Below are 27,960 nucleotides of genomic sequence, written 5' to 3'. Positions count from 1 at the left end.
AATGTAGGGCTACACATAGTGCTGGTTTGGCAATGGTCATTCTGGATTGGAACAATATTTTTTTAAATGTTGCTTCAAATTTTTGCAATGTTGAAATTAAAACTTATTTTGTTACTACCTCAGCTGTGAAATATTTGGGGCATTTGAGTCAATGCACAGACAAATGTCAAAGGGATTGAAAAACCAGATTTCCTACTATTTTTCACAGAGAAACGGATGCTGAATGGAAACAGGCCTGCTCACCCCAGTTGCCAAACCCCAAACTGGCTATAGCAAAATCCTGGTCCATGTTTCCTGGACAATTTTTCCACCTGTTTCCTGATAGGTAATAACATCCAGCAGTGGGAAACAGCAGTATGTAAGGGCTGTGATCATAGCACTACCCACATGAGCTTATGCAGGGTCTGTACTCCAGATCCATTCTCATGGCAGATACTTTTACCCCATCCCACTCCCGGTTTGGATTTCTGCAGACCAACAAAACCCATCCTTGCCACAAGTGATCTGCCAGGGATGGCCTTCCTTGCAGCTGGCACCAAGGAAGGCTTGCATGAAAATCAGTGAAACAGCAGTGTGGCAACACCAGCTTGCTGAGCCTCCTCAGAGCTGGGCCATCCATGTGATGGTCCACAAAGATCCTTTCCAGATCTGCCCCAGGCAGCCCCAGACTCCTGGCTTAACACAAAACCCTCTTCCTAACACTCCCAACAGCCCAGTGCTTTTTACTGGGCTGGACTTTCAGAGCAGGACAGGTACAACCAGGCTAGGGAGATCCAGGAAGGTTTACAAGAGATTTTCAGAGTGGCATTTGATTTTCTTTCTGCAAGTTATGAGAAGTTCTTGCAGCCAGCAGCTATCGCAGCTTGGCCAGAGTTGTAAATACATTGTGTCCATCCTGTCGTGCAGAAGTTGCAAACATTATTGCACAGAGACTACAGTGTTTGCCATCATGCTGTAGGACTCCCAGTGCACAACCACGGCAGCATTCCCAGGATCTCAGGACTTGAAAAGGCAGCGAGCCTGCGATGTCTTCAATCAGCTGCAAACCATTACAGATAATAAAAGACAAAGTCTTACCTCCTCACTCACTCTTGTAAAGGAATACCAAGCTGGCCCCAACAAACCCCTGAGAGAATCACCAAGAGCCATGTGAGACATTTCCTACCCAAGAAGGACGAAAGTTGCCCCCAGAAAAAGTGTCCCTCAGCAACAGAGCAGAGATTGAAAAAAGCCCACAGAATCATGACCAAAAGTCAGGATAATACATCACAAGTAGCAGTAAGTTATTCAGTAATCTGAAGCACCAAACTTTCAAGACCTGCAGTCATTCAGGAAGTCTGGAAGAAGGAAAACTTCAAAAGCAGCAGAGCAAGTGCAAGCTTGACAGCGAGCACTCTGCAGCTCCCGATCTTCAGAAAATGTTGGAAAAGGTATTAAGCAGGGGGAAAAAAAAACCCAGTACATGCCCAGACTGCCTCTACCCTACCATTTTACAACTTCCCAACATACCTCTCCCATGAGGTGGATGTGGCTTGCAGGGCTGAGAAAGGAGGGCTCCTGAGGCCAGCCGTAATGACCTAAGTGATATGATTAATGAGAGCAGAAATCAGTAAGCCTTGCTTACACCCTCACCTTCATCACTGCTAACACCAGTGGGAAGCATCTGCCAAGAAATGTCTGGTCTAGAGCACAGCAAGGCATGGAGCTGCCTACCAGCTAGAAAGTGCAGTGACTGATGCTTTCAGTTCCATTTCCCACTCACTCCACCAGATTGTGACACCTTGTTTCATTGGGAGAAACATATGCAAAGGAGCCAGAAATTATGTTTTCTTTTCAATGTCAAAATCATAAAAAATCAAGAGCAAGTGTCAAAATCAAGACCAAGTTTCTCCACTTCTTGGCACACAAACTGTGTCCTACATAACACAAATGAGGACATCAGGTATTAAAGTGAGGGCTCACTGAATGCAAAGTTTAAAGTGTGAGATGCTGCCGGGTTTTCTTCCCTCACTATGTACACCTAGCGGGATGGATCCTGCGTATTTCTGGCTTTTTTTGCACTGTGATTTAATGCTACAGTCACTTCAGTCAGAATTAGTAAGACAGCTTGCACACCAAGAAAATATTTAGCTAGTATATAAAAACAAGTTCTGGGGTTGGATTTTAAGCATAACTGGGAAAAAAAAAGTCACATTGTGTAGGCTAGGTACTTGAAAAAGTTACCGCTAGATACTCCAACACTATTCCTGCAAAGACTTTGCGATCATCATGAACTACTTGGTGCACAAATAATTCTCAAAACCTGTGTATCTGCAGAGCACATGGAGAATCTAGATCAAAGCTATTAAGGCCATTCAGATAAAGAAGCAATTGGTTATGGGATCAAAACCAAATACAGGGTCACTTCCCCCTTGTTCTTTTACAGGTAAACCAATTTCATAATATGTACTTAAATTGCTGTTGAGATACCATTTACATTTCATAACTTCCATTTCACATAAAAGCTGTGGCAGTCACTGGAAGAGACAACAGCAGTGATACGGAGTAGAAGAGGGGAAAAAGGCAGCTTACACATGCAGAAAAGGTAGTATTTTCAGCATTGTCCCCACACAGCAGGACAGCAAAAAACAACAAATTAAACTTGAAAGAGAAAAAAGCAGAGGGGTAAATGCAAATAATATGTCATGTGCATCACACTATGCAGGAAAATGGCTAGGTTGAAACTAGCTTGTAGACACCTGGAATGCTCCGATACAGAGACATTTTTCAGAACACATCAATAAATTTATATTTCACCTGCTTAAAAGAGAAATCAGTGCTCTCCATTTTATCTTGAGGACATAAATTTGTTATGGGATGATACTGCTATTGGCATAAGCTGGATAAGAACTATGAAATTGAATATTTATTTTCTTTTAAATTCAGGGGCACTATGAACTAATTATACTTAGTATTCATTTTACCTAACTGCATGTTTATGTTTGTAACTGTGCAAAACTTTGGTTCACTATCATCTCCTCAAAGTTTTCACAGAGTAACATCTGACTCTACTATCAGATTTTTCTTGAAAACATTATAAAATCACATGACTTTGAAAATCAACCCCAACATCCCTAAAACTGACCTCACTGATTATCTGCTGCTTTCAGGCTGAGCAACCCTAGACCCAGGAGACTGAGGAACCACTAATGACAACAGGTCTTGCAACTTGAAACTGTCTCCTCCTACACATGGTTTCTACAGTGAGACCCAGACACACCATATACTCCGTAAATCCAAGGCATAAGCCTTTGCCTATAGGCTTGATACTGTTGGTGTAATGGTACAGCACAACACAATTTTTTGTACAATCAACCCATGTTACACTTTTTTTCTAAACCACTTGTTTATTTGCAGTTTAAACATTTACTTTAAAATGGGAAGATGTAAAATAGACATTTAATGTCTAATATATCTGTCATATCTACAGCTGTCCTCAGGAGGTCATGACACATCTGGATAGTGCACACATTGCTATCAGCCCTCCAGGGATCACTTTAGCCAGCCTATAAATTTCAAACTCTATTCCAAAGCCTATTCCCCCTGGGCTAAATTTAATTTTTACTACTGTAAAAAGTAGTAAAAACATGCTATCCACTTTTACAGTGTGTCTTAGGACCCCAAATCTGAAAAGTCATTCATCAGCAATTTCTTAGGGAAAGAGAAATTAGAATTCCCACACCCTGTGACCCTGCCTCCCATACCACTCAGGGAAACAGGCACCAATGTGCTTTGACGCAACCCCACACAGCAGCTGCTCAGGGCTGATGGATGTGCATTTCACCACACACCTATGACAGCAGTTTACATGGATTAGCTGGTTTGACTCACTTCTTTTTGAATTATTAATACAGCTTGAAATCACCTAGGAAGCAGCACTGCCAGTGTTTTCAGGCTCCCTAGTCAGAAGATAAAAAGGTTGCTTTGATCAGGTTTTAAGCGTGCATTTGCCCTTGCAAGTTTTCACTCCCTTCTCACCGTCACCCTTTGAAGTGGCCAGCTGGCTAATGCCAGCTATGTTTGCCAGGCTGTAGGCCCTGGCCCAGCTGGGCAGGCTGGCAGCACTGCCCAGGTGCTGCCCAGACAAACATGAGAAATCCAGGTCTCCCAGTCACGTGTGTTCCCATTGCATGGTCAGACAAATTGAGTACAAGCAATAGGCCCAATAATTAAATAGCAAGCTCATATTTGGTGCTTTTCATCTGTTCACTCCAAACACCTTAAAAGAGAAGCAGCATATTATTATTAACATTGCTGCTTGCAGTATGGGGAAACTGAGGCACAGAGAGAGATTAATTTCTCTACTGGGTTCACAAAGTGGGTTGAAACAAAGCTTGGGAGAGGACCTGTCAGCACAAGTTTGAACCTAAATAGCAAAGAAAACGAAGTTATTATCTGGATTCCGGCAACTGCTGTACCATATGTTTAGATGTGGGCATAAGTCCAAGTGAGGCACCCAAATGACTCCTTCAGCTGTATTGCAACAAACAAAACCCCAAACTCACATCCCTGTGTTAACCAGAGTAATCCTTTAAACTTTGCCTGTGTTTCTGCTGACACTGTGTTATGAGAATCCATGCTGAAAATTTAATGGAGGATAAACCCAGCAGATGAGCACTGTTTGTAACACTACATATACCTGATCCCATCTTCCCAAACCTCTCAGCTTCTGAAAGGAGGTTCTTTTAATATGGCTACAGGCACTCTTCATTCCTGGTAAGATGGTATTTAAAAGTGTACTTTAACAAAGCATTTGCTAAGAGAACCTTCGTTCCTGATTACATCTCCAGCACCTGTCAGGAAGATACTGCACACACTAATTTGAGAGTCTGCAATAGAAGAATGAGCAAGTTTTTTATTAATAAATATTGTACAGGTAACCAAATAGAAGAAAAAAGAAATTAAAACTAGATATAAGCGGTCTTTATTTCCTTTGACCACTGCTTTGTTCTGCTGCCCCACTACTTGAAGTATAAGAAGTCATGTACACCAAGAAATGGGGAAAATGAACCAAGTGACCTTGGTGCCTTGATGGGCTGGACATGCAGAGATTTTTCCTATGTTTAAAATTACATTTCCTTGGGTTTCTGCTTGCAAATCTTGAATCAAACAATCCTGGATTCCCAGTTCTGCCCTCTAAGACCTGCCAGAGGCCCTCGAAGGAGAAGTAGGGAGAAGACAAAGGGGCATACCACGATTGCTCCAATAACTCTGAAATCAGACAAGCATGTCCAAGCCAGAGTGAATGCAGCAACACTACTTCATGTCTCACATGAGACAGGGGCTTCTTCTCCTCTGTATTTTAATGGTTCAGGCATTTGACCCAAGAAACAGCAGCGACAATGTTCACAGTGCATCCAGGGGCAGAAAAAGCTACACTGACAAAAGGCTGTGTTCCCAAGAAAGCTTACTTTCTTTTTATGCCTTCCATAAATTGGCAGACACCCTACAAATAATTTCCAAAGTGGATTTCCTTTTTTTTCCACAGAGGTCAGCACAAGAATTTAACCTCACTGACTGGCAATGTCACAGTAGGGATGAGTTCACGAGAGCTGTTAAAAAATATTTCAGTACCAAGTTAGAATGCTGTTCACTTCCTAGGACTGACTGAAATGTGGAAGAATCCTTATCTAGAAAGGTGCCCACCTGTCTTAGACCAGGAGGGCAAGACAAGGAGAATACTAAGGGAACAACAAAAACAGAGCAGTCATGTCAAGGGTGGGCATTGACAGGGGACTGGACATGCTAAAGAAAAGGCATCTCCATACAAAGGTATGAAGGTATCCAATAGAGGTAACCACTGAGAGTATTTGAATACAGCAAAAGGAAGGCCCAGCCAACCCAGAAAGACACTGCAGACACACACAAGCAAGCCCTTCCACACTTCATGGGGAAGAGTAATGTGGGGGACAATACCTGGCTCAGCAGACAGGAGGAGAACTAGGTAGAACCGGAAGCCGCTGAAAGAGTTGTGCCAAGGAGCAGTGACAGCAAGTACCCAGCACAGACGATCCAATGGTTGCACAGGCTAAAGACCTGGGGCAAATAGGGATGTGGTATATGTACACATGTGTGTGTGCTTGCCTGCGTCAGGTAAGCCAGCGAGAAGGAGGTCTCAGTGATGACAGCAAGAGGTAATTATAGCCTGCAAAGTTTGGAGCTTGTAAAAACTGAATTAGATTTCCTCGAAAGTTCGTAGCCGAGTATTGTAGGCTTAGTCTGGACACATGGGATGAGCAAGAGGCTGAGACTAAATAAACACGTACTACGTGTCCAAATGGGATAGGACAAGGAAAAATTGTGAAGGGATGAAGAAGGTGTTTGGGAGGAAGGGTAACAAGATAGCTTGTACCACCAGTAAGCTACACTGAGAGGAACATCAAAGGCAATGAAAGGCTAAGTGGGAAGAGATGAACAAGAGAGAGCAGGTGAGCAATATAGAAAGGGCAGCCGAGACCATGGAGCAGGCTGATGTACAGCAGGCAAGACTAATGAGAGAGAGTGAACAGGAACAGCCCAGAAAAGGAGCAGTGAGAACTGAAAAAAGGAGGTGCCAGCAGGGCAGCAAGAGAGGTCACTGAGGGGATCAGGGGGAAAGAGGAGAGTTGAAAGCAAAGCAGCCAAATACAGATGGTGAAAGGTACTGACCTGACCAAGAAAGGGTGTTGAGACAGAGAAGATATGAAGATAAATCAAAATTCAAGGAGAAAAGTTTCCTCATGCGCAGCAGAAAGACTATAGGGAAGACAGAGTTAAAAAATCCAAGACTTTAATATAGCATTAATACCAGAACCCCACACAGACATAGCCCACAGGCACAAGTCAGGAGTTTATATAGGTGTTTTGCCTTCTGCCTGATCCTGAAATACTTCAGACCAAATCTACACATTCTGCAGAGTACATTTAAACTCTGTGCTCCTTCCCACTTCTCTGCAGAAGAAAACTAAAGCCTACCAAGATCCCTTTTACTTAATTTCCTTATTTCCTTTCTCACTGCACTGTGATGAGATTCAGAGAGATCCGTGTTTATTTCCATTCACTGTGTAGGACGCAGTCCAGCCAGAACAACGACTATTATTTCCTACAATTATTACCACATTTCACACCCTTTCCTGTGGGTTACGAAAAGCAGCACCCCTTCCTCGACAATACCTACAGCCAGTTTCCTTCCTCACCAGAGACCTGCCCATGTTCAGCGCCTTTCCAGGTTTGTTGCTCCACTCCAACCCGCTTCCCCCGCCCCAAAGAAATGGGGTTTCACTTTGTACCACAAACAACATGGTCCACAGTTTCATCTGAAGAAAAGAATTCACATGGCACTTGTTAAAATAATCTATAAGAACATTTTAAAAAATCTCACTTACACCATTATTGCCCCATTTAGAAGCAAAATTTGGTTCTTCTCTAAATTGTCACTAATTTCTGGCAGAAGACCACATCTGGCCCATCACAGATAATCAGAAGGTTGGCTGTTTTCCTGCAGAGTAAAAGGGACTGTTTTGCTCATAGATGGCTTTGGTTTATCTTCCTCAAGCACTTCAGGATGCTACAACACTCAACTACTCCCTTGATGACATTACCAGTTACTTCTAAAATGGTGGTCAGTGTACCCTTACAAGTAAACTTCCATCACTTCAAATGCACTAATTTAGACAGAAGGGATTTCCCAATCTCTTTATGATTCTGAACTCACTTAGTGTCCTCTCTGCATAGATCTTCCAGGGACATATAAACAGTAAGCCAGAAAGCACCAGCCATTTCCAGCATCGCTGTCAAATCCACTCCAAGGGAGTCCCACAACAGCAGGAGGACATGCAAGGTCTTCAACTTTACTTTCATTTTGTAAATTAAGAAGTTGAAACAAAAGCATGGTTTATGTCCCTAAGGCCCAGAGAGTCAGTCACAACTCACAAGGAAAGATGCGGTCTGTGTGAGATCCTAAAACAAAATACTTCCAAAACCAAGCAGACATGCTTTGCTGGTCACAGTTAAACTCCATGCACCTTCTCACCTCTCTGCAGGGGAAAAGAAATGGCGTTATAGGAGGAAAATGCTTTATCCAGTTTGACCAAAACTCCCCATACCTTGGTGGGGGTGATTTGAGGAGAGTTATGAAGAACTTTGCACCAAATGGCAAAAACTCTTCACATAACAATGTAAATTGGATGTTTTGAGACTGGAAATCTCCTTTTTTAGTATAAAGGTAGTCTGATAGCTAGAAGACACTTGCTGCCACTATCTTTGCAAGATACTTTTTCACCCACAAGTCCAAACACATCCCACCTTGGATTCAGCTCCAGCTTCAGCTTCCTGACCCACCTTCTCTCATTCCTTTCCTGGTAACACTGTTTAAATTACAACTGAGATAAAACAGCTAACGGTCACTAGCAGTCTAATAAGCAGCGCAACACACCTACTTGGCTAATTTCAGGAGATTACATCAAGCATTCCTCATCAAGCTGAAACTGCTCACAGGACTGCGGCGGGAAAACAGAGGGAAACTCATCACTTGACCAAAATACACGTATTTTGCAGGGAGAAAAAGCAGGAGGAGGAACCTCCTGTTCCATCTTCAAACAAAGTCATGGAAGAAGAATATGGCTATTTCTTAGCCTTCTTTACATGTCAGATGGGTCTAAAACAGAGCCCAGCCTGACAGAAGGACTTAACCATCCTGCATTCTTCATAGAGAAAATTACGCCCATAATAGCAGAACTGCTGTTCTGCACTGCATCAAAGGGGTTTAGCTTTTATAATATAAACTCAAGAAATGCCTCAGAGCAAAGTAAGTTAGGTTTTACCAGTCATCCAGCAAGACACGCACATCTTCCCCTCCACAAGGAAACTAATAAGCTGGACAAAAACACCCATTGCAGAATCACAGAATCAATTAAGTTGGAAAAGACCTCTGAGATCATCAAATCCAACCTATGACAGAAATGAGAAAGGAAACAAAAACAGTAGGTTTATGTAGATCAATGCAAGTAAAGATGCACATTACTAGACTGCTGCTCTGTAATAAAAAAGCTTACCAAAGCAAAGATAAAGGCCTGATTTTACAAAGTTCAGCTACTGTTTGAGAAGCAGAGAGCGAGTACCCATAATGTCAGCAGAACCCCACAGGGACAAATCCTCCAAAATACTCAGAAAAGCAACCCTAAGCAATGGCAAGGAAAGCCACTGGGTTGCACACTAATACATCTCACCTCATGTGAGCTTTTAATGGGGAAGAAAAGTTTGGAAGGAAAGCAGACTGGGAATCCAAAATTAAGTGTTAATACACAGCTCCTCAAGAAGCCAATTCTTGCCTACTCTGTTCAAGTTTTGATCAATAAATACTCTATATTCCATATCACATTAAACTTACGCATTATTTATAAATCTTCTAGACAGAGAATCTTTTCAACCTTCTGCTTACATAAAGATCAAAGCACTGAAACCCCAGCCACACAGGGACATACTGCCACCACCACAGCCCAATATACACGAGACTCACAGGATGACTTACAATGGCTTTCCTCTCCAAATGAATGTATATCCCAACTGTTCTCTTTACTTTTACTATTTCTGTCCAATTTCTTTCCATTCTCTCTTCCCTCTGCTCTCTATAACACTGAGTTAACACTAGACATGTCCTATGCAGTGATGATGTCTCTCTGCCACCAATCTGGCTGGCTGGGCCAGCTAGGTCACACAAATGACTAAACTCTGACATTAGGATTTGCTTCTAAAAGTTTTAGTTTTCTTAAGCTTGAAGACCTGATTCCTTTGCATGCAGTTACATCATAAATCGACTTTAATATACAGTCTCACTTTGTGTTTGCAGGTATCAGTGCAATAAACGGTATGTCAAAAATCTGGTTTGTGCACTAGCCAGCAAATTGAAGCATAAGGAAATGGTTATCCCAAAGCACCCCTGAGATTTAAAGCTTTCTCTTAGGATGCAGCATTTCACAAGGTGTGTTGCCGCTGTGGAACAAGGTCTCTTTGAGCCACACAAGCAGATACAAGTAAAGAAACAAGGGTGTGATTTTTAGAATAATACTCAATAATGCTGATGCCACCACAGCAAGGAAAAACTACTGCAAAGAACGAAACATTCCAAAATTTCTTCTTTCTCCTCAGCCGGTCACACCAACATCTGTAAGCCTTGTTCCTAAAGCTGTCATCAGCCTGCCTTGCACACAAGCACAGGAGCTAAGGGGGCAGTACCTAAAATGCTCAGCTTCCTCTCTCACTACTCCAGCAGTGTCAACACCCTACATGGACTGGATCCTACACCCCAACCTGTGGAAGTGAGACCTTTCTGTCTCCACCACTCCTGACATTCTTGCCATGCTAAAGATATGCATGGTCCAGCTGCTTGTTTTCTCCAGGACTGGCAAGCAAAGTAGTTCTCGGGGACATCCCATTATAGCTCGTGCCAGCACAAGGTAAGTCCCAGGAGCACACTGAGGGGCTCTTCCTTCAGCTCACTGCATCTTGTGAAATCAGCCCGTGAGCAGATTTGGGCAGAGAAAGATTGTCAAGTAACTGTTTCTCAAACCACCACACGAGAGGGTGTGAGAAAGGCCTCTCTCAAGTTAGCATCTTGGTTCTTGGGACTACATTACTTATAGAGGGCCCAGCTACTGCTGTCCTTCCTCCTACCTGTTGCATATAGACCTATACAACAAGCCAAAATTGGGAAGTCATTCTTATTGGCAGACCCAACCTTAAGAAATTATACCAAGAGAAAAAAAAGACCATTATGACTGCTTCATGCTATGTTATTTGCCATGCTGAATTATTCCAGCAGGAAAAACAAACAACAAAAGATCCTAAGTAAAAACCAGAAAGGAGCAGAAATCCTAAATGACACCCTGTGTGAGACCCTCTGTTCCATCAAAGTTCAGCAAATATATTTTTAATTGTCAAATAGTTTTACATCACACAGTGTGCTGGTTTGAAGGTGAACCAGCAGGGGAAATGAACTCACCACGAGAGAGATTATAAGTCAGAGCTAAAATTTAATAATAATATTACAATAACAACACTGATACACAAGGGAAATTGCTTTCAACTCACAATACCCCAGCAGTATAACCCAGTGTCCTGGGGCACAAACCCAAGGGGGTTTGTTTGCCCTTCTGCTGAGACCCCTGTGGCTCCCCCAAGTCCAGAGCAAAAGGAAAAGAAAAACCTGTTGGTGCAGGCGAGGGCTGTGGTCTGGGCGAGAGCGGTGATCTCCTGCTGTCGAGGTCCTGCTGCTGCTCTGGATCCGACGAGAAGGTCCTGAGGTCTTCTTACCCACCACTTATGTACCCTCAGGGAGCACCCAGTCCCTCCCCCTGGGCGGGGACTCACACAATGGGTGATTAACTCTGGGAGCCAGGGGTTGTTGAGCTGTTGATGGCCCATTAGCAGCTCCGCCCCCCTCAGGCTGGGTGTGAAGTGATAATGGCTCCCTGGGCAGCTGCTGCTAATGGCCCATTGTCCTTGGGGAATGAATAGAGGGGGTGGAATACACAGGTTTGATCACCACCACACAGGGTTAGCTGGTCCCTCCAGCTGAACTAGGACATTATCCACCCCTTATTCCACTCCATCTAGTCATTCCCAAATTAACCCCCTTTTTACCTATACATATATATACACATGTATACAATGAAACATTACAAACTCTTCTCGCTCAAAATTAGGTCCCCTTGTGGTACACAACGTGTTTCTCCATCTTTTTGCATTACCCACCAAGTGCAACCAGGTCCTTGAGCAAAGACAATCCCTCGGATGGGTTTGCCTTTGTTTGAGGTGGGACTCACCCAAACAGTCTTTCCTAACATACCTCTCATATGGACCACAGGGACTTTATCTCCATCTACAGTATTCAAGAGTTCTGATTGGGCAGGGCCAGCTCGATTGATGGAGCCCCGGGTGTTGACCAACCAGGTGGCCTTTGCCAAATGCAGCTCCCAGTGTTTGAAAGTTCCCCCACCCAACGCCTTCAAGGTTGTTTTCAGCAGTCCATTACATCGCTCAACTTTCCCGGCAGCTGGAGCATGGTAGGGGATATGATACACCCACTCAATGCCGTGCTCTCTGGCCCAGGTGTCTATGAGGCTGTTCTTGAAGTGGGTGCCGTTGTCAGACTCTATTCTCTCTGGGGTGCCGTGTCTCCACAGGACTTGTTTCTCAAGGCCCAGGATGGTATTCCGGGCAGTGGCGTGAGATACGGGGTATGTCTCTAGCCATCCAGTGGTTGCCTCTACCATGGTCAGCACGTAGCGCTTGCCTTGGCGTGTTTGGGGAAGTGTGATGTAGTCAACTTGCCAGGCTTCCCCATACCTGTATTTCGACCACCGTCCACCATACCATAGAGGCTTCACCCGCTTGGCCTGCTTGATGGCAGCACATGTGTCACAGTCATGGATAACCTGTGAGACACTGTCCATGGTTAGATCCACCCCTCGGTCACGAGCCCATCTGTATGTTGCATCTCTGCCTTGATGACCAGAAGCATCATGGGCCCATCGGGCTAGAAACAATTCACCTTTATGCTGCCAATCCAGATCCACCTGAGAGACTTCAATCTTGGCAGCTCGATCCACCTGCTCGTTGTTACGATGCTCCTCATTAGCCCGGCTCTTGGGTACATGAGCATCTACGTGACGGACCTTCACACTCAGCTTCTCTACCCGGGCAGCGATGTCCTGCCACATCTCAGCCGCCCAGATGGGTTTCCCTTTGCGCTGCCAGCCGGCCTTTCTCCAGCGCTCCAGCCATCCCCACAGAGCATTGGCCACCATCCACGAGTCAGTGTAAAGGTAGAGTCTTGGCCACTTCTCTCGTTCGGCAATATCCAAAGCCAGCTGAACAGCTTTCAGCTCTGCGACCTGACTCGATCCACCTTGTCCTTCAGTCGCTTCTGCAACTCGACGTGTAGGACTCCATACAGCTGCTTTCCATTTCCGGCTTGTCCCTACAATGCGGCAGGAGCCATCTGTGAAGAGAGCATATCGCTTCTCCTCTTCTGGTAGCTGGTTATATGGTGGGGCCTCCTCAGCTCGTGTCACCTGCTCCTCTTCTTCTTCAGAGGACAATCCGAAACTCTCACCTTCCGGCCAGTTGGTGATGATTTCCAAAATCCCAGGGCGATTAGGATTCCCTATCCGGGTTCGCTGTGTGATCAGAGCGATCCACTTACTCCATGTGGCATCAGTGGCGTGATGGGTAGAAGGAGCTTTTCCTTTGAACATCCAGCCCAACACTGGTAGTCGGGGTGCCAGGATGAGCTGTGCCTCAGTGCCAATCACTTCTGAGGCAGCTCGAACTCCTTCATACGCTGCCAGGATCTCTTTCTCAGTTGGGGTGTAGCTGGCCTCAGATCCTTTGTATCCCCGGCTCCAGAATCCCAGCGGTCGTCCTCGAGTCTCCCCAGGTACTTTCTGCCAGAGGCTCCAGGATGGGCCATTCTCCCCGGCTGCAGTGTAGAGCACATTCTTCACATCCTGTCCTGTCCTGACTGGCCCAAGGGCTACTGCGTGGGTAATCTCCTGTTTAATCTGCTCAAAGGCTTGTTGTTGTTCAGGGCCCCACTGGAAATCATTTTTCTTCCGTGTCACAAGGTAGAGAGGGCTTACAATCTGACTGTACTCAGGGATATGCATCCTCCAAAAGCCCACGGCGCCTAGGAAAGCCTGAGTTTCCTTCTTGCTGGTCGGTGGGGACATAGCTGCTATTTTGTTGATCACCTCTGTTGGAATCTGACGACGCCCGTCTTGCCACTTCACTCCTAGGAACTGAATTTCCTGAGCAGGTCCCTTGACCTTACTTCGTTTAATGGCAAAACCAGCTCTTAGGAGAATCTGGATTATCTTCTTTCCTTTCTCAAAAACCTCCCCTGCTGTGTTCCCCCATACAATGATGTCATCGATGTACTGTAGATGTTCTGGAGCCTCACCCTTTTCCAATGCAGTCTGGATCAGTCCATGGCAAATGGTGGGACTGTGTTTCCACCCCTGGGGCAGTCGATTCCAGGTGTACTGCACCCCCTTCCAGGTGAAAGCAAACTGCGGCCTGCACTCTGCTGCCAACGGAATGGAGAAAAAGGCATTGGCAATGTCGATGGTGGCATACCACTTGGCTGCCTTGGACTCCAGCTCATACTGAAGCTCCAGCATGTCCGGCACAGCGGCACTCAGGGGGGGTGTGACCTCATTGAGACCACGGTAATCCACCGTCAGCCTCCACTCTCCACTGGACTTTCGTACTGGCCATATGGGGCTATTAAAGGGTGAGTGAGTCTTGCTGACCACCCCTTGGCTCTCCAGCTCACGAATCATCTTGTGTATGGGGGTCACAGAGTCTCGGTCAGTGCGGTATTGCCGACGGTGCACTGTGGCTGTGGCCAGCGGTACCAATTGTTCTTCAACTTTCAGCAGTCCTACAGCAGAAGGGTCCTCTGAGAGGCCAGGCAAGGTGCTCAGCTGTCTGATTTCCTCTGTCTCCACAGCAGCTATGCCAAAGGCCCAACGCAGTCCCTTTGGGTCTTTGAAATATCCATTCCTTAGGTAGTCTATGCCAAGGATACATGGGGCTTCTGGACCAGTCACAATGGGGTGTCTATGCCATTCCTTGCCAGTCAAGCTGACTTCAGCTTCCAGTACAGTCAGCTGTTGGGATCCCCCTGTTACCCCAGAAATAGAGATGGATTCTGCCCCGACGTATCCTGATGGCATCAACGTGCATTGTGCGCCAGTGTCCACTAAAGCTTTGTATTTCTGTGGGTCTGATGAGCCAGGCCACCGAATCCACACAGTCCAATAAACCCGATTGTCCCTCTCCTCTACCTGGCTAGAGGCAGGGCCCCCCTAGTTCTGGTCATGGTATTCACTGCGCTCTCCCTGTGAATATGACCGGGAGGTTCCTTCAAGAGGATCGGGCATAACATCATCATTCCTATACTGTCTGGAGCCTTGCCCACGAGAGACCGGAGCAGCCTTCAACCTTGAAGAATTGCCTGTGTTAGTTGTGCCTCTTTGCAATTCACGTACCCGAGCTGCTAAGGAAGAGGTGGGTTTCCCATCCCACTTCCTCATATCTTCTCCATGCTCATGGAGGTAAAACCACAGATTGCCGCGTGGAGTGTACCCTTTCTCCTTAGCTGGGAGACGCCTGCTTCTGATGGTGGAGACTCTTGTTTGTTCTGGAGAGATATGGAAGAGTCCTTCCTTAATCTTCTCTTCCAGTTCAGCCAGTTTTGTTTCCACAGCTGAGACATGGGCTCGTAATGGAGCAGTGACAGTGTCTTCATAAATCCTGAGTTTGCTGACCAGTGCACCCACCTTGTCTTCTCCCTCTCTCCACTGCAATGTTGCAAGGTAGCGAGAATACATTTCTGGCCCAAGTCGTGCAAATTTTAACCACATCTGGGATGTGCACTGGACACCATCTGGACTTTTAGGGAATCTCTCATCCTCTGAAAAGATTATCTCCAGTACGGCTAATTCCCTTAAGCACCGGATACCTTGTTCCATCGTGTTCCACTGTCCTTGCTGTACGTGGAGGTCCTCCTTACAAAGATATCTCTCCCTCACGCTTGACAACAGTCGCCGCCAGAGGCTGAGAGTTTCCTGTCTCTTTCCAATGCCCTGATCAATGACAACATCTCGAGACAGGGATCCCAGCTGCCTTGCCTCACTCCCATCTAGAATTGTGTCATTGGCTGCAGCATCCCAGATTCGAAGTAGCCAGGTCAAGATGGACTCATTTGCCTGTCGTGTGAACTCTCTCCGGAGCTCACGCAGCTCTCCCAGGGATAGGGACCGGGTGATTATTTCTGGCTCCATTTCTTCTGCTTGAGATGAAGGTCCTGACTCTTCCTCGTCATTCACTATACGAACTGATTTGGTCTTTGATTTTCTTTTCTGGACAGGGGCAACTGCTATCGGTTTCTGTTGTCCTTCTGGCTCCTCCATGGTTTGTGTGGACATGGTGCTGGTTGATTTGTTTCCCTTTCTCTCTGGCTCAGCTGTGGTTTGTGTGGGCATGGTGCTGGTTGATGTGTCTCTTCTCTCTGGCTCAGTCATGGTCTGGACGGACATGCTGCTGGTTGATGTACCTCTCTTCCTCTCTGGCTCAGTCATGGTCTGGGTGGACATGCCGCTGGTTGATGTATCTCTCTTCCTCTCTGGCTCAGCCGTGGTTTGGGTAGACATGGTGCCTGTGGATTTGCTCCTTTTCTCCTCCTCCTGATGATGCTGTACCACACCAAGCAGTGTGCGGTAGGCAGTGGCCAGGGCCCAGCAGGTTGCTGTGAGCTGCACATCTCTGGGACTACCAGAGCATCTTCCTTTCACATAGCTTAGCATTTTGGCAGGGTCCTGCAGTTGTTCTGGGGTGAATTTCCAGATCATTTGAGGAGAGAAGGTCTCCAAATACTGGCCCATATCTTCCCACTTCCCGTGCCACTCAACATCATCCGCTCCCAGGGCAGGCCTCCAGCAAGTCTCCTTAGAGAGCCCAGTTCTGACCCTAAACATGGTGCATACAGTACAGAGGAGACAAAGCAACACTAACAGCACTAACAGTAGGATTATACTGTCCCTAACATCAAAAGGAAGCTCAATATTTTCAATGATTGTTGTAGCAGAGGTGAAAAGGTGGAAGTAACCATCTCCGCCTGTTTTCCCCACAGTCTGGGTGCTATTTTTAATGAGACCCCAGAGGTAACAACCCAATCCAGGACAGGCACACCAGACTGAATATACATTCACAATGAAATTCATTGCTTCTGATGTTATGACAACATAAACATAGTATATTAATAAAGCAATTTTGATCCTTCTCCCTGGTATTAAAGAGAGCATCAAAATAGGCACATGGTTCCCCATGTGTCGAAATATGAACAGGCCCAGATACACCATCCACATGAATACATCAAGCAACATGGTAGTCAGGGAGTTTCTGTATCCAAATACACAAAATGAAATTGTAATTCTGACTTCTCTCTCGTGGCCCCACGTTGGGCGCCAAAAAATGTGCTGGTTTGAAGGTGAACCAGCAGGGGAAATGAACTCACCACGAGAGAGATTATAAGTCAGAGCTAAAATTTAATAATAATATTACAATAACAACACTGATACACAAGGGAAATTGCTTTCAACTCACAATACCCCAGCAGTATAACCCAGTGTCCTGGGGCACAAACCCAAGGGGGTTTGTTTGCCCTTCTGCTGAGACCCCTGTGGCTCCCCCAAGTCCAGAGCAAAAGGAAAAGAAAAACCTGTTGGTGCAGGCGAGGGCTGTGGTCTGGGCGAGAGCGGTGATCTCCTGCTGTCGAGGTCCTGCTGCTGCTCTGGATCCGACGAGAAGGTCCTGAGGTCTTCTTACCCACCACTTATGTACCCTCAGGGAGCACCCAGTCCCTCCCCCTGGGCGGGGACTCACACAATGGGTGATTAACTCTGGGAGCCAGGGGTTGTTGAGCTGTTGATGGCCCATTAGCAGCTCCGCCCCCCTCAGGCTGGGTGTGAAGTGATAATGGCTCCCTGGGCAGCTGCTGCTAATGGCCCATTGTCCTTGGGGAATGAATAGAGGGGGTGGAATACACAGGTTTGATCACCACCACACAGGGTTAGCTGGTCCCTCCAGCTGAACTAGGACACACAGGTAGAGATAAATGATTTTTTCTTGTATTGGCAGTATTAATGAACTGTTATCTTTTTTCTGCTCATGCTATTCAAAAGATGTGACAAATTAATTCTCCTCACCTCCCTAGATTACATGTTATCCCAAATGTTTGTACTTCATGGTCACACTATGGAAAATATGCACATGAGTAACCATGTCAGAGCCATTATAATCCCCCTATGAAGAAACATTTAATCTCCTCTTCTGGCATTTGCAGAGATCAGGACCCAAAACCCACCAATACGCTGCACTCACTTTGTTCCAACCTCAGCATTTTTAAATAAAACAGCCCATTTTGATATGAATACTGTAGAAAGTATCTCCTTTTATAAAAGCCTTTGACAGCAAGAATCCCTTGCTTCATGTAGGTTGTTACAAGTCTCTAATAAGCTCCTGGGACATCCCCAGGTTTTCTTTCAACAATGGGGGCAAATTCCTCAAACTTGCTTTTCTGGTCCTTGAAGCAAATTATCAGATGAAGAAAATGATGCGTCTGTAGAAGGAAGACAGTATAATAGGCAGCATACCAGTGCACTGACCCTCTTCAACCCACAATGGGGAACTCAAACCAGCATTTCCAGGCTGAGATCTTCTGCTCATTTCACCCTGTGCTTTGGTTTTCATCAAAAAGAGGCCCCTGTCTCCAGTGCCTACCGCCCACCTCTCAGCCAAGTTAAACTCTCATGGCTCCGAGACGGCAGGCCAGGCACACGCAGCCCTGCAGACTCAGTGACCACCAGCGCTACACAGAACAGAAATGGGAGCATCTCCACACACAATCCCTCCTGTGAACTCTGCTGGGAGCCACCTGTGGCTACAAAAAGTAGTTCTGAATTCTCACAGGGGGAGCCAGGCATGGTCTTGCAGCACATAAATAAGTTATTGAATGTGCCACATTTTCCTTCTGTGAATGTGTCTATTTACTTTTGAAGAGAAAACCTTTCAGGTTTCGGAGGGAAGGCTGTTCTGTTGTTTTTTTGTTTTTATGAGAAATATTTCATATATGATATGGAGAATACAAAAATCCCAAAACATTACCTTTTCATTGTTTTATTATGTTTTCTGAAAATATAACACTTTTGAGTTTTTCTTATGTACCTCCTAATATTTTAATTTCATCATCTCAAATCCTTATATCAGCAAAAAAGCCAGAAAAAATCCGTGCTCTACTCATTTTCTCCCATGACTCACAATTCAATCAGCTTCTAAAATATAGCTGCTACATGTGAAAATAATTCTCCAAATTTCAAGAATACATCCTTGCATCTTTTCTAGTTTTCTGGCTCTTTTACACTGGTGTTCTACCATCTTCCATTTTATTTTCTACTTCTTAACCCATCAGTTTACAGGAAAAACTGAAACGTACATTAAGTTCAAACCAAACTGGCAAAACACTAAGTTTCAAAAAATCAAAGAGAAAGCTTAAGTTCCTGCCTCTGTTTCTGTTTATTTCTTTTCTATTTACCTTTCTGTTATCAACTTGAGTATATTCTCAAATATTTTTTTATCCTTTAGACAGAAAATGTCCAAGTACTTGGCTGCTGCATAAAGAAGGCTGAGAAAACCCTTTGGTCCAGTTGTCAGCCAGAATAAATACACAAGAACTGTTCCAACGGAAGTCTCGTGACCTTCAAAGCTACAAATAAACCAAACTGTAGTTCTGAACGTGATTCACACCCTTGCTTTTAAATATACCTAACAAACAGGTTCTTAAAAGGAACAAAGACATTTTAATTGTGTTTGTTGTGCTTCTGCACTCTCAGTGTTGTCCAGTCATCACCATGAAGTCCTAGTCAGGAGTGCCAGGAGTGTGGGATGCTCAGGCCAACATCACAAACGATAATAGACACCTTGACACCCAACACAAACATGGAATGGAGAAGGAAGAGGTTTCAATGAGTGACAAGTGGACTGAAAGAAGGAAATGCAAGCTACACCAACAATACTCCTTTCAACATAACATCTGTATTTTTCCCCTCCTGGTTTATGATGTAAAGTGACAAATTTTGCAAACCTTCAAAGAACCAGGATGACTTTTGCTTTCAAGGAGCCCTGTGCTAACAGCGTGAGATAGCCTGCCCAGACACTGCTAGATAGTCACAAACAAACAAACAAACAAGTCATCTAATAAAGCCAAATAATAGATTCCTATCTAATAAAGCCAAATATCAGACTCCTATCTAATAAAGTAAAAGAATGGACTTCTATCTAATAAAGCCAGGCATGCCCTTACCAATGTCTTAGTCAGACAGGCAGCTCAGGATTCTACATTTAGAAATGCAGAAAATCTTGTATATATTTGCCTGGGCTTGCAAACGCCACTATATTGTATTTCTAGTGATGCTTTGGGCAGCATATCTTGCATGAGTTACACCATCAGAAAAGGTACATAATCTGGCTCCGTTGGCAGCAAACCTTGCTTACACACAAAAACTTCTCAACTATTTAAATGTAAAACAGAATAACTGGAACACAAGAGCAGAGAATTTCTTGATTTTATTCCTCTGTACCTTCTACAATTCACTGAAACCAGCTGCTTACAACACTACAAAGAAAGCTAGTTTGTTCACAAGATAATAGAAAAAAATGTATTTACTTTTTCTAGCAACTAAATAGCATGAATATTCAAATTTACCAGCAGCCTTCATAGTTATCCTGCAATAACAGCAAAAAGTATGACCTACCCTCTTTCCTGAGTCCAGGGTGAGTTTGGCTCCAGCACTATTTTTACCAAACTGTCATAATTCACATTATCTTTACAACCATGATGAAAGCTGCAAATTGTTTCTGAAAGTGCACTCTCATTCCTGGAGACTGATAACGTACTTTCTGGTTGGACCCTCAGAAGCTGATCTGTTAATAATTAAACAGCAAAATATCTCTTCTTGAGTAAAAAGCAAGGAAATGCATGTTAGAAGAAACAATAAGATAAAGCACAAAGTCCATGTTTCATATATTCTTTTTCTACTGTATTCCTCTTAACTTGAGGCATCTCTATTTCTCATTTCACAAGAAACACCATCTAACTCCTACTGCCACTGGGAAATTCCCACTGATGCAAATAAAAGCTGGATCATTTGTGAATCATGGGATGGGAAGCTCTGTGGTTACCAAGCCTCCTCCAGTAACCCACCAGGGTTTAGGTAACAGCTTCTAAAAGCACAAGGGCCATCCATCTATTCTCCTTCCTCCTTTGACGAGTCCCTTTCCAGATCCACTGCGGTGTGGATGCCCAAATGTGCTGACCAGACACACTGAACACAACCAATCTTATCCTGAATCAGGAGCAATTAACAGACCTGTTGTATTAGAAATTGTAGCAGGTGGGCCAAAGTGCTCACGGACTTTGTACGCTTTCTGTGTTTTTACTGACATTACTATGCAAAAATATAGATTTATTTCCTTATTTTTTTAAATCATCTATTCAGAAGATGAATTTTCTGCAAGCCAATGAACCACATGTTTTCATAGACCAGAGAGTATCCATCAGACTGCAGAAACAGTGAAAATAAAGTGTGAATCATCAATGTCTCCTCCCCTCTATTATAAGACCAACTTCAAGGCCTGTAGCCTCCAGTAAGTGCATTATGCCAAAGTATTGAGGTAAGAACAAAAGGAAAGGGATAAGAAGGAAATGCTCTCTAAGAGTAGTTTGAGAGAATCCAGACTAAAAACATGACTTAATGACCTAAGTAAAAGGACTATGGCTGCACAAGAAGCAGGTCAACCGCAGACAGAAAAGTCACAAAAGAAGTGGGAAAATGAGGTTGTAGGAGAAAGAAAGAGCATTTTGGTCATTTGTTTTCCATAACTTCCATTCAACAAGTCATTAAAACTAATTTCTCAGCATTTAAAATTAAAGAAAAGGCATGCTAACTGGCCATTTCAAAAGGTCTATCAGGATTACCTAAAGCAGCTATTGCTGTGGGGTTTTTAAAAAAAAATTTAACCCATGGATTAAGTGGTTGGTGGAAAAATAAGTCTTTCCCAAGACTAGCCATGTGGTAAGAAAAGCTCCTATAAAAAGCTGCTGGCAACTATGGCTCTGTCAATCACCTTAAGGATCTGTCAAAACACAGAAATACATCTGAGACAGGCAAACTTTTTTTTTTTGAGGGGGGGCAGTTATACTTTTTTATTTTAAGAGCAAATACATTGCTACCAAAGGCACCAACTGCCTAATCTTGTTATAGCTGTGCATTCCAAAAAGGTATCTCATTTGCCTCAAAAAAGCCAGTGTTCAAACGGTGTGGGTGGAAGAGACAGCCAGACAGCGCTGGCTGTTCACAGGTCTCCCACTATCTGGAGTACCTTGAGGCAGGAGCACCAGGGGAACCTGTTACGCAGGAGCCGAAGTTCCAAAAGGACCTGTCCACAGCAAAACATGCGGGAATCATGGAAACCATCCACAAGATCCACCAGAGCTGCTGTTGTCTTCAACAGGGAGTTACAGGTTAGATGATGGGAACAACCTAGCCTGATGTCATGGCTGCAAGTGGGAGGTCAGCCCAGAGACCTCTGGAATTCCCTTCCCACAGAAGTTATTTTATGATCCCATCCATATTTGTTTGCAGACTATAACAAAGAGAAGATAAAGTGGCAAGTCCACAGTAATTTATCTTGAACTCTCTTTTCCTCTCTCCCTGCTACACATTAAGTTCTTGCCTCTGAGATGGTTCACTGTGGGCTTCTGTGTTGGGGTAAAGGGACAGCAAAGGCTGTGAAACCTTTTTAGTTTTGACACACACAAGCAGTGCAGATACAGAAAGAAGTTTTGTTCCTGCTAAGATTAAGGAGGGACTATAGTTCTGCAGGTAAATATCTGGAAATGGACCTGTGCTGTCCTCAACAAAGAGGAAACAGAGAGAGAAAAAGGCAAATTAGGGACAACACTGGTACAGATTGACTCAAGCATCTTAGGTCCCAGTGGTTGGTTTCTCAATCCCATTTTTCCCACACTGCTTGGCATCATGCCTTGCCTTAACCATCTCATGTTTCTAAGGATCAAAAACATGTCCTTTACAAAATACATGGTCTGACTCCAAAGGAAAATAGCACCATATCCATTCCAGGAGCCAAATTTTGAAGGCTCAGCTCCAGCTAGTTTCAAATGCAGCCAATGAAATTTCTGGAGCCATCAGGAGAGACAAGATGTCTCTGAAGAGGGTGGATACTGTAGAAGCAGCTGGAGCAGAGTCAACACAAGAACAATGATGCTACAAGCAGCAGGGTGGATAAGCTGCTAAGGGACAGGCTGGTATGGGCACTCTATAAGGCTGGAATGATCCTGGCACAAAGCCACCGGTAGAGAAGATGACAGGAGCTTACACAGCATTGAGAAAAGGTCAGTCATGGATAAAGGAAAAAGCCACACATGCTAAGTTCACAGAAAAAAGAAACTCAAAAGACTGGAAGCAAAAAGCCCTGAGGAATTCACTACAACAACTCAGTTTGTAAAGAAGAGTTACAGTATCCCAGCACTGCAGTGTAGTCTAGGTAAGCCTGAGCCAGCTTTAATCCAGGGATTGAAGTGCTTACTGCAGCAGCTCATCACAGGCTGCTTTGAGTGGCAAGGGGAGTTAGACACTGCCAAACAGCATAATTATTGCTGGAGTTGAAGAATGCAAACCACATCTGAGCTGGCTAGCTCAAAACTAGCTCGAATACATTTATATTCAGCTGAAACATAGGCAGGAAAAATCAAGGAGCCGAGCGCTAACAGAAACCTTAGTCATTTTACACAAACACTAAAACCTGTGGTTTCAGGAAGGGAAAATAAAGATACCCCACAAGATACCACTTCTGCTTCCACCCCTACTTCCCCAGATATATCTCTGGTTATTGCCATGAAGAGGAGAGAACCTACTGACAAACCTGAAAAGGACTATACTGACCAACATGCTTCACTAGAAGATGCAGAGTTGCCTTGAGGTGCAAATTTCTTATTTTCTTACCATAATTAGGAAAGAACAAGCCTGCAAAAAGTCATAGACAGTACTAAAACCTATAGGTAATGTCACACAAGAATCACTATTTTGAAGTTTAACAAAAGAAACACTATATAAACCATTACAGGCTCCAGTTGCCTTTTGTGCAACCAGAGTTAGTGTTTACATGGCATACACTAAGAGTGCAATACCACAGCCTGGGACAGTATGACATGACTTCTCTCATGCCTACAGACCCAACAGACCCTGCTCCCATTTTCTCAGTTAACAAGCAGAGCAAACAGGGTAAGGATAGCCATTTATGAAGTATTATGTGTTTATGGCTCCAGATTCAAACCAAACACCTATCTCAGTATCTGTGATTGTAAACTCACCATAGCTCTACTAAAGCTTTCAAAAGACTTATGCATGCAACTCATTCATGAAGCAGGCTGAGGACTGCCACAAGAAGTAATTACTACAGCCCAAGTGGTGAGAAAACAGGTAAAGCAAATCCAGGCAGGTTTTGAGCAAGAATTCTTTGCCTGGTTGCTTATTTACAGATTACCTTTCATTCACAAGTAACCTCACAGACATATATAATTATCTAAGGTTTTGCACTGAGAGAGCACTTATGGACTTTAGCCCTGGCTCCACACTGCAGTGTCCAGCACATCAATGTGACAGAGCCACCAAGATCTCTGCCCCAAAGGACTTGTGCTCTCAAACACAAGACAAGGAGCAACGTTTGGAGCAAGCTTTCCAGCCCTCAGAGTGCCAGCCATCCCTGCTGCTCCAAAAGTTACCACCACACATGTCCTTAACGCAAAGAGAAGGGGAAAAGGTGCACAGCAAGCAGAGGTTCAGGGTAGCTGTCAGAGATGACAAACTCTGAACTATTTGAAGGGAAGGTTTGGTAAGTCTGCAGCACACCGATAGGGGAGCACAAGTTTCAGCTGTGCATGTACCTGAACATTCAGAAGTTTAAATGCTGGGGTTGGCAAGGTCAGGGCTTTTCAACTTGGGGTCTGCAAGTCCCCAGCTGACCTGTGAACTCCTTTCCAAATGGTATACAGAAAGATAAAAGTGAAAAGCACCACTTATATTTGCTGTATTTACACTGTAAATGCAGCAATCTGCAAACTAAAGAAAGCTGAGGATTATCACAGTAACTCACCAGGACAGGAGGCAGCATAAATGATTCAAAGCAATGGGAAATCCTCAGGAATTGGAAATAGGTGCACAAGCCACTGAGCAAAATTGTTCCCAGCATGAAAAGAAGGAAAAGATTGAAATAGCACATTCCAGTTGTTAAACATTGTCCTAACTAGTGGGAAAAGTTCTGTCAAAATTATTTCCTTTTTACCCCAGTCACTCATCACAAAAATCAACACTGAAGTCTGTAGCTCATTTTTCTTACATCTTACCAGAAGATTGGTATCTAGTGGCTCTCAACAGGATACACTCTGGCCTGTCTCTGTATGCAAACATTGAGGAGACTGGAAAGACAGCACTGAGATTAATGTAAGTCTGAAACCTGAAGTCCAACAATTATCTGAGCAGAAAAATTGAAAAGACTCATGTGCTGGCACACAGATAAATCTGCTTTCCCCTTTTAAGACCAAAAATGTCACTGAATGAGACTAGTTATTGACAGAGAAAAGCCGAACAATGATAGATGTAGTGATTCTGACACTAAAACATTTTACAGCCACATAGCACTTGAAAGGCAGCCAAGAAGCAAGTCCCTACAGACCTTCCAACAGCTATTTGGCATCAGCTTCTCCAAGGAGCTCTAGCTGTACACCTCTAGCAAAGACAAACTAACAATCAAAAAATACCTTAGAAACAAAACCAAAGACCTTGAATTAATAAGAAATCTATAAACTAAAGGCTACAAGTTACTGCCATAAATAAACAATGACAAGATGATAGCCACTAATTCCTGCCCAAGGAAAGAAATCAGAATGCTTGTAGGTCAAGTTGCCTACTTTTTGTGACTTCATCTCTATTGACAAAGTGTTAATTAAGACTTCCAATTCATACTTTTATTGAATGAGTATTAATTAAGACTTCCTCTTTGTACTTTTCCTTAAGACACTTACAAAAGCTGGGTGAACTCTTCCGCAGTTTATTTCTCAGAGTACTGTACACATCAAAATAAAAATGCAAAAAATAATAGTCCTGATTTTGCAAACTTAATTCTCAAAGCATTCCCAGCTTAGACACAGATGACCCACTCTGGAATTAAACAGGAGGAGATTCCTCTGGCAAATCTCTTAACAACAGCCAGGCAAATACAAGAACAAACAACATGCTTATATTCAAAAACGTGAATCCTCCCACCAAACTCAGACTCAACTTGCTAAAAGCACATGTGGGTATATGCACCTTGTTGAATAAAGACCACTCAAAGTAATGGAAAATCTCTGTTCATACAGCACTTAAAATATTATATACACCCTCACACACATATCTATATGAAGGAACTCAACTGAAATTTGCCCTAAGCTTCTATCATGGAACACTTAAGCACATAACATTTCTTTAAGAAACACTGCAAAGCTTCACGGCTCCACAAGCCCTATATTCTTCCATCCCCACTTGGCAGAAACCTCCCAGTTTGCTGAAAGATGGAGATGATAGCATGTAGCTAGACAAATGAGAAATGACAGCAGTAAAGTGCTCAAAGATTTTTCTCTCCCAACTTCAGAGACAGTGGGTGAATGTGCCCCTTTAAATTCTCTTTTCTGTGATTAAACTTGGGAGAAAATCCTCCTTTTTATTTATTTTAATAACCCCTTCTGTAATAATGTCTAGTATGTTAGATACTGCATTAAAATAGACCTTAAAATCCTGTCTTTCAACTCTTTAAACCAGCTTGTGAACATGCAAATAATTAGGACATTCCTACAGCCCAGGCGAGATGCTGACTTCCCACAGCCAGCCCAGGGCCACTCATCTGGCACCTGTAAAGGTCTGTTCAGGATCATCCAGCTGTCCACAACTTGCTTGTCCTTTGACTTCAACAGGCACGTGAACACCGAGTATGGGACAGTCCACCAAGATCTCCTTCCTCTACTCTCCTTCCTGGTGCTGTGGATGTTTCACACTCTTCTTTGGGCTCTCAAGATTGCCCACATCAGTCTGGTCCACCCCACCTGACAGGGACCATTTGCAAAGTCTTACCAGCAGGCTCCCACTAGCAGGCACAGGAAGTGGATGGAAATCTTCACACAGGTGCTGACCTACTTCTGTCTTCACAAGTCAGAGCATCTCAACAGCACCCTCAGAGTTAGAAGGTATACAAGTTTCCCTGAGCAGAGACAGTAAAGACAAAGGAGGCCCTTCAGGGAAACCCAGAGAAAATACTTGGCTTTCTCTCAATGCCAGCTATTGTTATTTCATCTGTCAATGAAAAGGGAACTTGTTTGGGCACTAATCCTGTAAAGAACACAAGCAGGAGAGCAAACATTTAAAGCCAGTCTGCTGGAATGGGAGTCAAGGTAACAGTCCACTTCCACATAGGCTGAAGAGTGTCTGGAAGGCGCAAGGGCAGGCTGAGGACTACTGGCATCCAAAAAAGCACACCATAAATTCTTTGATTAAAACAACCCCTCTAAAAAATAAAAAGCATTTTATAAAAACCAACAACCCCCCAAAAAACTAACCCCATTCCCAAAACCAAAAAAAACCACCACAAAACATATAGAAATGCACTCTAGCATCACATGGAGCTCACAGGACTTCAGTTACCTCTCTAGAATTCAAACAAAATAAATTAACAGGCAATAGTAAATCCTATTTATGCCAATTTGATCTCTTTGTGAAGGGACATAAATAACGAACTGCATGCATTGTTATTGGCACAGTAGCAGGATTCTGTAACCTCATGAATCCAAGGATGCTATTACGGCAAGGTAAGTAGATATTAGGTTATCAAGACTTCCTCCCAATGACCCGGAGAAAGATTGTTGCATCCAGAAACCTATCTATTTCTTCCATATTCTTTGCATATATAAATATATCCATGGATATTATGACCAAAGTGAAAAATACAACTATAGTCTGAAAGAGAGAATATTAATTTCTCTTTCTTCTTTGTCTAAAAGTTTTGCTAGATTTGCAATAGGCCTTTTGTAAAAGATGAAAAGGGTTCACAGTTTAAAAAAATAAATACTTGTTTTATAAGACCTCAATAATACCTACAACTCTGCTGCCAAATCTCAGACACACTGGTAGCTCCCAGCTTTTTCTAATGTTAATAATACATTGCAAGTTTTACAGCTCCAGTGAAAATATGGTCCTTGCAGTTTCACTCTGT

At 43.9% G+C, this 27,960-nt stretch overlaps 1 protein-coding gene across 2 annotated transcripts in view; it reads right to left on the bottom strand.

Annotated features, from left to right (window-relative positions):
* STOX2 (storkhead box 2) overlaps window positions 1–27,960 on the bottom strand; it is a 158,906-nt gene that overhangs the window by 120,847 nt on the left and 10,099 nt on the right. Inside the window, exon 1 of one of the 2 annotated variants that reach the window (XM_071556298.1) lies at window positions 1,510–1,579. The exons of the other annotated variant lie outside the window; for it this stretch is intronic. The gene's annotated coding sequence lies outside the window, so the exon portion shown is untranslated. Of the gene's footprint in view, window positions 1–1,509; window positions 1,580–27,960 lie in introns of those variants that run through there. 2 annotated transcript variants of the gene reach the window in all.

The sequence above is a fragment of the Pithys albifrons genome, chromosome 5 (genome assembly GCF_047495875.1).
Source record: "Pithys albifrons albifrons isolate INPA30051 chromosome 5, PitAlb_v1, whole genome shotgun sequence".
Taxonomy (NCBI): Eukaryota; Metazoa; Chordata; class Aves; order Passeriformes; family Thamnophilidae; genus Pithys; species Pithys albifrons.
The sequence above is the reverse complement of the archived record's forward strand: the minus strand, read 5'-3'. Positions and strand labels throughout refer to the sequence as shown.